General features: G+C 39.5%; 1 pseudogene across 1 annotated transcript in view; it reads right to left on the bottom strand.

Annotated features, from left to right (window-relative positions):
• LOC307190369 (small ribosomal subunit protein uS17-like) overlaps positions 1–12,025 on the bottom strand; it is a 792,466-nt pseudogene that overhangs the window by 579,317 nt on the left and 201,124 nt on the right. Inside the window, exon 2 of the transcript XR_013831759.1 lies at positions 8,630–8,739. The product of XR_013831759.1 is annotated as a small ribosomal subunit protein uS17-like (transcript). The remainder of the gene's footprint in view (positions 1–8,629; positions 8,740–12,025) is intronic.

Genomic DNA, 12,025 nt, shown 5'->3' with positions numbered 1-12,025 from the left:
GCAGAAACTCTGCAAGCCAAAAGAGGGTGGCAGGACATATTGAAAGTGATGAAAGGGAAAAAACTACAACCAAGATTACTATACCCAGCAAGGATCTCATTCAGATTCAACAGAGAAATTAAAACCTTTACAGACAAGGAAAAGCCAAGAAAATTCAGCACCACCAAACCAGCTTTACAACAAATGCTAAAGGAACTTCTCTAGGCAGGAAACAGAAAAGAAGGAAAAGACCTATAATAACAAACCCAAAATAATTAAGAAAATGGTAACAAGAACATACATATCAATAATTACCTTAAAAGTAAATGCACCAACCAAAAGACATAGACTGGCTGAACGGATACAAAAAGAAGACCTGTCTATATGCTGTCTATGAGAGACCCACTTCAGACTTAGGACACATACAGACTGAAAGTGAGGGGATGGAGAAAGATATTCCATGCAAATGGAAATCAAAAGAAAGCTGGAGCAGCAATTCTCATATCAGAAAAAATAGACTTTAAAATAAATACTATTAAAAGAGACAAAGAAAGACACTACATAATGATCAAGGGATCAATCCAAGAAGATATAACAATTGTAAATACTTATGCACCCAACATAGGAGCACCTCAATACATAAGGCAAATGCTAACAGCCATAAAAGGGGAAATCGACAGTAACACAATAATAGTAGGGGACTGTAAAACCCCACTTTCACCAATGGACAGATCATGCAAAATGAAAACAAATAAGGAAACACAAGCTTTAAATGACACATTAAACAAGATGGACTTAATATTTATAGGATATTCCATCCAAAAACAACAGAATACACTGTTCTCAAGTGCTCATGGAACATTCTCCAGGATACATCATAACTTGGGTCACAAATCAAGCCTTGGTAAATTTAACAAAATTGAAATTGTATCAAGTATCTTTTCTGACTACAATGCTCTGAGACTAGATATCAATTACAGGAAAAAAACTGTAAAAAATACAACCACATGGGGGCTAAACAATACACTACTAAATAACCAAGAGATCAGTGAGGAAATCAAAAATACCTAGAAACAAATGACAATGAAAACACGATGACCCCAAACCTATGACATGCAGCAAAAGCAGTTCTAAGAGGGAAGTTTAGAGCAATACAATCCTAACTCAAGAAACAACAAAAATCTCAAATAATCAAAAAAAAAAAAAAAAAAAAAATCTCAAATAATCAACCTAACCTTATACCTAAAGAAATTAGAGAAAGAAGAACAAAAGAACCCCGAAGTAAGCAGAAGGAAAGAAATCATAAAAATCATATCAGAAATAAGTGAAAAAGAAATGAAGGAAACAATACCAAAGATCAATAAAACTAAAAGCTGGTTCTTGAGAAGATAAACAAAATTGATAAACCATTAGCCAGACTCATCAAGAAAAAAAGGGAAAATACTCAAATCAACAGAATTAGAAATGAAAAACAGAAGAAACTGACACTGCAGAAATACAAAGAATCATGAGAGATTACTACAAGCAACTATATGCCAATAAAATGGACAACCTGGAAGAAATGGACAAATTCTTAGAAAAGCACAACATTCCAAGACTGACCCAGGAAGAAATAGAAAATGTAAACAGACCAATTACAAGCACTGAAATTGAAACTGTGATTAAAAATCTTCCAAGAAAGAAAAGCCAAGGACCAGATGGCTTCACAGGCAAATTCTATCAAGCACTTAGAGAAGAGCTAACACCTATCCTTCTCAAACTCTTCCAAAATACAGCTGAAGGAGGAACACTCCCAACTCATTCTACAAGGCCACCATCACCTTGATACCAAAACCAGACAAAGATGTCACAAAACAAGAAAACTACAGGCCAATATCACTGATGAATATAGATGCAAACGTCCTCAACAAAATAATAGCAAACGGAATCCAACAGCACATTAAAAGGATTATACACCATGATCAAGTGGGTTTATCCCAGGAATGCAAGAATTCTTCAATATACACAAATCAATCAACGTAATACATTATATTAACAAACTGAAGAATAAAAACCATATGATCATCTCAACAGATGCAGAAAAAGCTTTTGACAAAATTCAACACCCATTTATGATAAAAACTCTCCACAAAGTAGGCATGGAGGGAACTTACCTCAACATAATAAAGGCCATATACGACAAGTGCCATTTTCTCAATGGTGAAAAACTGAAACCATTCCCACTAAGATCAGGAAAAAGACAAGGTTGCCCACTCTCACCACTATTATTCAACATAGTTTTAGAAGTTTGAGCCACAGAGAAGAAAAAGAAATAAAAGGAATCCAAATTGGAAAAGAAGAAGTTTGCAGATGACATGATACTATACATAGAGAATCCTAAAGATGCTACCAGAAAACTACTAGAGCTAATAAATGAATTTGGTAAAGTAGCAGGATACAAAATTAATGCACAGAAATCTCTTGCATTCCTATACACTAATGATGAAAAATCTGAAAGAGAAATTAAGGAAATACTCCCATTTACCACTGCAACAAAGAGAATAAAATACCTAGGAATAAACCTACCTAAGGAGACAAAACGCCTGTTTGCATACAACTATAATATACCAATGAAAGAAATTAAAGATGCCAGAAACAGATGGAAAGATATACCATGTTCTTGGATTGGAAGAATCAACGTTGTGAAAATGACTACACTCCGCAAAGCTATCTACAGATTCAGTGCAATCCCTATCAAACTGCCAATGGCATTTTTGACAGAACTAGAACAAAAAATTTCACAATTTGTATGGAAACACAAAAGACCCGGAATAGCCAACACAATCTTGAGAAAGAAAAACAGAGCTGGAGGAATCAGGCTCCCTGACTTCAGACTATACTAGAAAGCTACAGTAATCAAGACAATATGGTACTGGCACAAAAACAGAAATATAAATCAATGGAACAGGATAGAAAGCCCAGAGATAAACCCATGCACATATGGTCGTCTTATCTTTGATAAAGGAGGCAAGAATATACAGTGGAGAAAAGACAGCTTCTTCAGTAAGTGGTGCTGGGAAAACTGGACAGCTACATGTAAAAGGATGAAATTAGAACAGTCCTTAACACCATACACCCAAATAAACTCAAAATGGATTAAAGACCTAAATGTAACGCCAGACACTATAAAACTCTCAGAGGAACACAAAGCCAGAACATTCTATGACATAAATCACAGCAAGATCCTTTTGGACCCACCTCCTAGAGAAATGGAAATAAAAACAAAAATACACAAATGGGACCTAATGAAATTAAAAGCTTTTGCACAGCAAAGGAAACCATAAATAAGACGAAGACAACTCTCAAAATGGGAGAAAATATTTGCAAACGAAGCAACTGACAAAGGATTAATCTCCAAAATATACAAGCAGCTCATGCAGCTCACTCAAGAAAACAAACAACCCAATCCAAAAATGGGCAGAAGACCGAAGTAGACATTTCTCCAAAGGAGACATACAGATTGCCAACAAACACATGAAAGGATGCTCAGCATCACTAATCATTAGAGAAATGCAAATCGAAACCACAATGAGGTATCACTTCACACCAGTCAGAATGGCCATCATCAAAAAAATCTACAAACAATAAATGCTGGAGAGGGTGTGGAGAAAAGGGAACCCTCTTGCACTGTTGGTGGGAATGTAAACTGATACAGCCACTATGGAGAACAGTATGGATATTCCTTAAAAAACTAAAAATAGAACTACTGTACGACCCAGCAATCCCACTACTGGGCATATATCCTAAGAAAACCATAATTCAAAGAGTCATGTACCACCATGTTCACTGCAGCACTATTTACAATAGCCAGGATACGGAAGCAACCTAAGTGTCCATCGACAGATGAATGGATAAAGAAGATGTGGCACATATATATAATGGAATATTACTCAGCCACAGAAGATATGAAATTGAGTTATTTGTAGTGAGGTGGATGGACCTAGAGTATGTCTCACAGAGCAAAGTAAGTCAGAAAGAGAAAAATAAATACCGTATGTTAACACATATATATGGCATCAAAAAAAAAATGGTTCTGAGGAACCTAGGGGAAGGACAGGAATAGAGACGCAGACGTAGAGAATGAACTTGACACGGGGAGGGGGAAAGGTATGATGGGACGAAGTGAGAGAGTGGCATGGACATATATACACTACCAAATGTAAAATACATAGCTAGTGGGAAGCAGTCACATAGCACAAGGAGATCAGCTCGGTGCTTTGTGACCACCTAGAGGGGTGGGATAGGGAGGGTGGGAGGGAGCCGCAGAAGTGTGGGAATATGCGGATATATGTATATGTATAGCTGATTCACTTTGTTATACAGCCGAAACTAATACAGCATTGTAAAGCAATTATACTCCAATAAAGATTATTTTAAAAAAGAAAAACAAAAGCAAGTGAGTGAGAAAAAGAAAAAGGAGAGACTTCTAGGTCTGCCTCTTGAGTAGAGAGATAGTCTATTCTGTCATTAACATCAGGTAATGGATGGATGAGAAGCACATCTCACCAATCAGCTAAAAAAAGAAACCTCCTCTCTTCTTACATGCAGTAGCAACTGAGATGAGGAAGACAAAATCTTTGGGTTTCCTTCTAATACTGTTTCCTCTTAAGAAGTGAAGCAGAAGCCCCTTGTGAGAAACGTGAGCAAGGAAGAAAAAGTGTTTCTCATATCTTACCATAGAAAACTAGGAATGCAATAAGAAAGCTGATGACCAAAGCAAACCATGTATTTGGCTACTGGAGTAGTAGTAATAGAGTACAGCTGCTGAATAATGTACTATGGGCTTTGGAACTATCCAAACCAGGACTAGAGTCTTTACCCTTCTCTTACCAGTTGTGAGACCTTGAAAAAGACTGTCACAGCATCTTACAAAAGTAGCTCAATGGATTTTACAAAATTTAGTCTGTTTATAATAGTCTGATGTATAACAGTCTCACATAAAATCACATGGGGATAGTTCAAATGGGATAGTCATTTATTTTCCATGGCAACTGACAAAAGTACAGAAAAATGTTATTGTGACTGAAGACTGGAGAGAAAAAGGTTGGATAGATTGATGAGAGGAGAGAGAGTAAAAGGGGGAGATTGCCAGGGTTAGAGAAAATAAAGATTGGTTTTAAACATTAGTTCAAAGTTGAGGATAAATGCTCCAGACTCTGGACAGTGATTTGTGATTGAGTTACTTCTCACGCAGACAATCCTATGTTAGATTACTCCCTGATGAGTAGCAGCAAGAATTGATTTAATATTATTACGTTTATTACTTATTCTACAAGCTTTTATTGGCTATACACTCAGTGCCAGGTACTAGGCTAAAGATACAGTCAATATAAGAGACGTGTCTCTAGCTTTCAAGCATCGAAATTAGAAGACATGACTAGCCCACAGAAAAGAAGCAGAAAATCATATTTTATGACATAGTTGGAGAGAGACAGAAAATAATGCAAGGGATTTAGAAGAGTCTTCTCCGCAGTGTGAATAATTCCTCACTTCAGAAAGTACTACAATTGCTTAACAGTGCCTATTAATTGTGATTATGTTTAAATCAAGGAAAAGTCATAGAAAGCTTGACTGTGTGTACACACACACACACACACACACACACACACACACACACACACACACATATATGGTACATTCTCCAAATTGGCTCTAAGTAGTAAAGCTGGGATTCTATTCCCCATAATTGGATATAATTATTTAAAGGAGTGAATAAACACAAAGAAGTTTATGGATAATGCTGAGCACAGACTAGTTATACTTCTACTGATAAAAAGTATCTATCATTTATTGAACACATTATATGCCAAGATCAGTACTAAGAGTCTTATACATAGTTTTGTATACTCTACCTCTCTATCAACTTACCTATCTATCTATATGTAATATCTTCCTTGTCTTACATTAAGTTTATTCCATCCAGACGCACATTCTCTAGATCTCTGGCTGGTCATAATTTCTGGGTAAAAGTATAAGCAGAGGGGGTCAGTGGGATGAACTCCAGCCTCAGCTACTGAAGTTGGTCCTGAGGTGGTAACTAATACTCATCATCTTCTACACCCCACAGAGATGCCCCTCACCTCTGCTGGTGGCTTGCCTGGATGGAAGACCCAGACCCTCACCCCTGAGGGATCTGAACACTTGTTTTATCATGCCCTGATCAGACCAGGGTTGCTATACTTGCCATTTACAGTTAAAACTTGGCATGGTAGTGCCAAAAATATGTCAAATATATTCTTGCCTGCTCCCATGACATAGCGGCAGCCTTACCTCCTCATGGTGATCAGGGTCAATTACCTCTTCCAGTGTAGTAACTCTGCTCTGTGCCTTCTTATCTATTGACATGGAAAGCCCAAATTGACCAGACAACAACTGTAACTTTAGCTGTAGTGAGACTCTTGATAGGTCTCCTGTTGGAAGCATCTCTTCACTAAAAATAAGTACTCTAGACCCATAGAGGCTGAAGTTGTAGGAATGGGAAAAACAAATTCCCCCAGTGGGTCACTGGGAGTGATAATAAATAGGACATTCCTTCTTCCATTTCTTGGTTCCTACACTCAATATTCTACCTCTTGTGGACACCCCCGTACAGCGGCTGTTGGTTTGAGGAGATCTATTACATGCTGAAGGATAGTGCAACATCCTCACAGGATGCTCTCTCCCAGCTGGCACCACAGCTGTACCTTCAAGTGGCCGTTCCACTGCTCTATGAAGCCAATAGTTTCTAGATGGTGTGTCATAAAACAGGTCCAGTGGGTCTGGATCCATGGTCATATGCCCAATGTCATACCTTCATTGCTATAAAGTGGGTCCCTTAGTTCAAGAAGAAGTTATACAGAATCCATGTTGGAAGTGCTCTCAGTGATGCTGACTGAGCCCTGTAGCCAGAAAAGGAAAACCATCCCTGGAATACATGTCAGTCCAAACCTGGGTGAATTGCTACCTTTTCCAGAATGGTAAGTGGTCTTTTTACAACTTTACACCAAGTGTATGGTCTCCTCCAGAGAAGGTACATTATTGAAGACTCAGTGTTGGTCTCTGTTCCTGGAAAGTTGACATTCAGCAATGGCGGTAACTAGGTGAGCCTTGGTAAGAGGAAGCCCAGGCTATCACCCGTGCATAGTCTCCATCACTGTAATGGTGGCTTCTTCTTTCATTAGTCCATTGTTCAATCAAGGGGTGACTGAGGACAAAGACTGGCTAACATCTACTGGCCAAGTCATCCTATATACTCAATTCTAGGTGCTTCTGCAATACATAGCCTGTGGTAAGTATTTATTATGTGATATAAAAATCTTCATACTTTGTATCTGTTCCCTCAATAAGTCCTTCAACATGACTCTCCCCCAGACCTCTCTGTCATAGATCTTCCAATCTTGCTCCTTTCAGGCTCCTAACCAACCAGTAAAGCAATTCATCACTGCACCTGTGTTTGTGTAACTCAAGCCACTTAGTTTTCCATACAGAATAGATGACCAAGAAAACCCATTAAAGCTCCTCCACTCTTCCCACCGGGAGGATTTCCACTCACCACCGTTTTAGAGGGCCACTCATGAGTAGGGCTGTCCTGAAACCACACTCTATTTTTGGTTTGTACCAGTATATTAGAGCTGCTTTCTGCACAGACCAAGCAGAGTTTGTTTGTTCTCTCTCCTTATCAGTCCATCATAAGGAACTCACCATAAGGCCACAGGTGTGAACTGAGGGAACATCATCAGTGCAATAATAGTGAGTGACATGGGAGTCAGGGCCACTTGTTCACGTGGCTACTCTGTGACCTCTGAACCTAATTGGAGAATTCCTATACCATCTTGCAACGGATTGCTGCTGGGTCCACTAAACCGTAGACTTGGTGGGTGTAACAGCATGTAGTTCATAATGAACACTGCTGGCTGCACGCTCTCTTGATGCCCCATGGTCACATGACCAGTGTCTACCAGGGCCCAGTATCTTTCTAGAGGCTACTTTTTGAATAATGTATAGTTCTTTTCTGCAGATGGTGTGGCCTTTCCCCAGAATCTTAGAGGTCTGTGCTGTGACTCTCCTGCCGGGGCTTGGCAGAGACACCACATGGCACCTCTGCTCAGTACAAATACCTCTAGTAACATGGGATCAGCCGAGTCATGTGGTTCAAGTGACAAAGCAATGGCCTGCACCTGCTGCAGAGGATTTTCTTTCTCTGAACGTCACTCAAAATAAGGAGCCTTTGACATCACCCAGTAACTGGATGAAAGCAGTATTCACACTTACAGAACATGCTCTTCTAAAACCTAAAGAATTCTAGTCATCAGCTCAGACTGCCCTCCGTGTTTCAGGAGATTATATCTCTTTAAAAGTGGCCAAGGAGGCCCTCTGAATTTCACACTGTGCTTCAAATTGGTGATTAATAGATAAAAACTTGTAATTTTCTCTCTTCAATGCATTAAATGCTGCTTTGCACTGGCACCCAATTCGAAAAGCCCTATAATTATTATTCCGATAAAATTCCAGTGAGATTGCAAAAGCTAATATGTCCCCTCCACCTGTTTCCTGTCCCAGTTCCTCACAGGTAAAAACCTAAGCAATTTCACTGCTGCAACACTATGCCAGGAATCATTAATACTTCACCTACCACCAGTAATGGGGTCCTCATTGGCATTCAGTCAGGAGATGATCCCACTTCAGAATCCCATTCTTTACATCCAGCTTTCTCGGATCACTCCTGGTCTTCTGGCAGATTCCCTAAAAACAGAGTCTGAGATGGGATTTTTGTGCAAGTGCTTTATTGAGAGAATGTTCTCAAAAGAAAATTGTAAAAAGATAAGAAAGCAGGATAGAGCAGAGCAAAAATCTAAGCAAAGTTGTGATTTTGATGAAATCTATCGTTAGATTGATCTCTTAGAGAGCTCTAGAGTATATGCAGACCTACAAGTTGTCCCATTTTAAGGAAAGTGGTCAGACTTTTGAACCCCCATATTTGTCAGGCATTGGCAAAGGACCACCCCAGGAGGGTGGGCACAATCTCCCAAACATTTCTGTGTGAAGAGCCTCATGTCAGCCAAGGAAAATTCTTAGGAGATGAATATAGGTGTGGGTGTGGGATGGGTGCACCACTGTAGTAAAGGATATCTGGATGGGCCACCAAAAGAGGTTACTGCAGAAAACATGAGTTCCAAGATACCTATCACAGTACTCTACCCAGGAGTCAAGTAATCAACTATCCTGCTGGCTACCTGCCTGGACTGCCACATGTGACCTTCACCATCTTCCCAAACATCAGCCACTGTCTGTTGTTGAGTACTGCCTGGTGTCAACATCTTTAGCACCTGCCGCAGAGAACGTGTCTCATCAGCCAGTCTGGTGTACAAATGTGAGTCATGGGAGGTAACAGAAGTTATTTTACTTTGTAACCCTTTCCCTTCTAAATGTGCTCAGTGGGGAGAACTTTCCAACTAAGTGCAAACTCAGGTGAACCCTATGATTTTCCTCACTCTTCTTAGGCAGACTAGAAATTAAAATACCCAACCCAACAGTCAAAATTACAAACTTGCTATAAAGTTCAAGACTCTCCTCTTCCTTTGTTTGGCTCCCTACATTTGGGGAAAATGAAAGTGTGGTTGGTTTCTCTTCCCAGGTTGGTGCTGAGGATGGAAGAGAAGTTAAGAAGGTAAGGCAGGAGCATTCTTACTTGGCTGGTACTATTATGGGTTACTTTGTATTCACTGGGCTGAGTGTATAGAAGAGCTGACTCTTTCTCTGGGAGGTACTTTCATGGGTTTTTCAAAAACACATCATTCACCACTGAAATGCTCTTATCTGCAATTTTCTTGATCTTGACAAATAAACCTCACTTCAGTTAGTCACTTACTCCTTTGTCGGTCCCTAGGAAGCTGGTGATAATGTCAGTTCCTGTTGCCTGAAGAATGTTCAGCCTTCTAGATAGCTCTAATGTGAACCAAATTCCAGCTCTCTCTCCTGCATTTGGCCCAGGGGAAACACTCCCTCACTGTTTCCCCCAAACGCTGGGAATGTAAGATATCCCTTTGCTACAATAAACTCCTTTGCTCCACCCCAAACCAGGCAGTTGATCAGGCTCTTGCCATTTAAATTTCTCAAGCAGATTTTAGAAACAGGCCTCTCTGTCCTCCAGACCACAGAGGACACCTATTAAGTATTGATCATTGAAGCCAGTCATTAGGTTTGAGATACAAGGCAGGGACGTTCTGCATCTCAGTTGGGTTGAGTGATGAGATTCACAGCACACCAAAAGCTTTCTCCAGAATTCCTCTTTACAAAGCTTAGCTCCCCTTTCACTTTTTCTGACTTGTTTTATAAATTCTAATGTGGGTAAATGGTCCAAGAGTTTTATAATCAGTTTTGGTTAAATCTTTTAAAAGTACACCTGTAATTTGCACTTCACTTTGAATATGGTGTCCTCTGTATGTCAGCATTTGTGTAACACTTTTAGTTTAACATATTGTCACATCCAGATTTTAGTTCCAGGTCTGACCTCTTCAGCTCTCTCTCAAAACTGATATTCTAAAATCATGCCCTTTCCTCAGTTCTCTACATAACTTTTTCATCCAATCATTTCACCTCTCTTAAACCCAGTTCTAAGTAGACTTATTAAATAACTAGCTATATTCAGAAAATAATGTATTTGCCCACATTGAGACCAGAGTGACCTAAGATCAATTCCAGGCTCTGTCAAGTTATGTGGTCTTAGGTAAGCTACTTAGCCTCATTGAGCCTCATCTGTAAAACACCTGCCTTAGAGAATTATTGTGATGATTAAATGATATAATAGTTATAAAATACAGGTACATAGTAGAAGCTCAACAGATATTAGGGTCCTTTCTTAACTTTACCCACAATTTTCCTTCAGGTTGTTTTTGCCATGTAGATTCCAGTCAAATCCTAGTATCTTTTTCCTTGCCATCTGCCACACAGCAATTGGAAACCAATAACCTATTTTCAAGAGTGATGTCACCAAGACAGGGGGGTAGGAGACGCCAGCTTCCATACCCCCACAAAGATCAACCATATGACAGCTATCTACAAACACAACCAGCTCTGAGAGAGCTCAGGATCCCATTTAATAAACTCCTGCAACACAGTGGAACAAAAAGCCTTAGCATAACTGCACAAAAACTGAAGAAAGAACAGCTTCATTTTACCTGCATCACCTCATCCCCCAGGTTGGCACTGCTCAGTGCCAAGAGGAAACTCCCCAGCTAGAAAGAGCTCCCCTCATGGGAAAGGGAGAAAGGGGTATGAGACTAGCTTCCTTGGCCTTTTGGGGCACTGCACAAGAACCCACTTTAGTTTCAACCCACCCAGAGATCAGCAAAGCTGAGATGTATAGAGATGGTTAGGAAACAGGGCAAGAGCAACCAGTATCAGCCACAGAGTGGGAGCAATCACAGTTCCCAGTGACTTATCAGGAAAAAAAGAGAGAGGACTCAAATAAATAAAATTACAAATGAAAGAGAAGATGTTGAAACTGATACCAAAGAAATACAAAGGTTTATAACAGACTACCATGAGCAATGATACCTCCCCAAAATTGTGCAACCTAGAGGAAATGGATAAATTCCTAGAAACATACAACCTATCAAGACTGAATCACGAAGAAACAGAAAATCTGAAGAGACCAATTAAAGTAAGGAGATCGAATCAGTAATCAAAAACCTCCCAACAAAGAAAAGCCCAGGACCATATGATTTCACTGGTGAATTATACCAAACATTTAAAGAAGAATTAATGCCAATCCTTCTCAAACTCTTCCCAAAAAATTAAAGAGGAGGAGGAAACACTTCCAAACATATTTATGAGGGCAGCATTACCCTGATACCAAAGGCAGATAAGGATACTACAAGAAACAAAACTACAGGTCAATATCCCTGATGAATACAGATGCAAAAATCCTCAACAAAATATTAGCAAACCAAATTCAACAGCACATTAAAAGGATCATTCACCATGATCAAGTGGGATTTTGCCAAAGCAATCTTTTGAAAGAACAAAG

Source organism: Stenella coeruleoalba, assembly GCF_951394435.1.
Source record: "Stenella coeruleoalba genome assembly, chromosome: 8".
In the NCBI taxonomy this organism is placed as follows: Eukaryota; Metazoa; Chordata; class Mammalia; order Artiodactyla; family Delphinidae; genus Stenella; species Stenella coeruleoalba.
Note: the sequence above shows the minus strand (reverse complement) of the source record. Positions and strands in the feature narration are given on the sequence as shown.